Raw genomic sequence first — 1,410 nt, 5'->3', positions numbered from 1 at the left:
CGTTACCACGTACCCTCCTCACTCTTTTCTTCTGTATGCATTCTGCGGCATACACCCTATCACCCACTAACGAAAGCTCCATGGTTTATCACTAGGGGAAGAACGTAAGCGTCCTCTCCCCGCCACAGTTCTACTCAGACTGAGACTCTGAGGCGCCTCGCTCGAGTACTACGTCACTGCAGGGCTGCCAACATGTGAGAGGCATCGAGCGTATTTTAGTTTCCAATCATTTACACTATACTCTCGACGTGTTTAAGGTTATATGCGCTATTCTATTAGTGTATTTCTATAAATTACAATTGCATTGTTTAAAAATTGAATCCTGTTTGGATTTTATCGAACCTATACATGAAAAAATATTCGTCGTAGTGAGTCACTGCGAAGGTACGACATTTTTCCGAACATGTCTCGTACCTTCGTGAAGGATCTTCCAACTCGGAAGTAAAAGGACCCCGTCACTGCGCCGTTTGTTTACATCGCATTCCTTTCATAATTCTAAACTGTTATCCACGCAACACGTTCTTAGAATTGAAATTAATATACTAGAATTATCAAATTTCGTTTCCATCAGCTGATCACCATCGTAGTCGCTTCTAGAAAGGCGAGAATGCAAACAGCCGCCGAACATACCAAGAGCGAGAATTAAAAAAAAAAAGAATATACAAGGAGGGAAGGAAGGGGAAACTTCTGCCGGGTGGGGAGCGCGGGCAAAATGGCCAGAAAAAAGGGGAGAGTACGAGAGTGGGATAATGTGAGGTATACTGTATGGCCGGGCTGCGGCGCATCTGAGAAGTGCGGAAGACCCACTTTCACATCGTCTAGGGTCGGTGAGGGGTGTGCTCTGAAGCCGAGCCCAGTTAGCATTTACCTTCCTTCACAACGATCTGGCTAGATTGAAAGGCGCGATGATATATATGCCTGAAAATAAGGTACTGAATTATTAAATGGTTGCATCATATTCTCGTGGACGACTCCTAATGCTACGTCTGCGCTTCGTAAAATCAGAATTCCATTACAATACATACGCTTTGTAGAGTGAAAAAAACTCATTCATACCAGAAAATCCTTTCTTACACGCATGTCTGCCATCTACTCCATGTGCATAGTATCAAATTTACTACCTTATTGTAGCCGCAAGCGTGTGGTTTATATGACCAAATATGTTGATGGGAAAGTTTCCATGGTAACTATTCTATCACGTGCTTCAAGTTGGCCACAAAATGGCGATTGGGAAACGTAATATTTGCCTTTTTGTTCTTTACCTTGGAATCTAATTACTGCGCGAAATGGATATAATCAAAAGCGCAACATTAGTTTAACCACCGTTTCCTAAAGACCGGAAACCATATTCACGGTTGTTCCTTTATTAGCCTCGTCACCGCGCGTCGGCCTGCAGCCGCTGCCCCGCCG

At 43.8% G+C, this 1,410-nt stretch overlaps 1 long non-coding RNA gene across 1 annotated transcript in view; it reads right to left on the bottom strand.

Moving 5' to 3' along the window:
* LOC138867217 (uncharacterized) overlaps positions 1-133 on the bottom strand; it is a 519-nt gene extending 386 nt beyond the window's left edge. Inside the window, exon 1 of the long non-coding RNA XR_011399752.1 lies at positions 14-133. This is a non-coding gene — a long non-coding RNA (uncharacterized lncRNA). The remainder of the gene's footprint in view (positions 1-13) is intronic.
* Between the last annotated feature and the right edge of the window lie 1,277 nt (positions 134-1,410).

The sequence above is a fragment of the Penaeus vannamei genome, chromosome 29 (genome assembly GCF_042767895.1).
Source record: "Penaeus vannamei isolate JL-2024 chromosome 29, ASM4276789v1, whole genome shotgun sequence".
NCBI lineage: Eukaryota > Metazoa > Arthropoda > Malacostraca > Decapoda > Penaeidae > Penaeus > Penaeus vannamei.
This window is presented reverse-complemented; position numbering and strand designations above follow the sequence as displayed.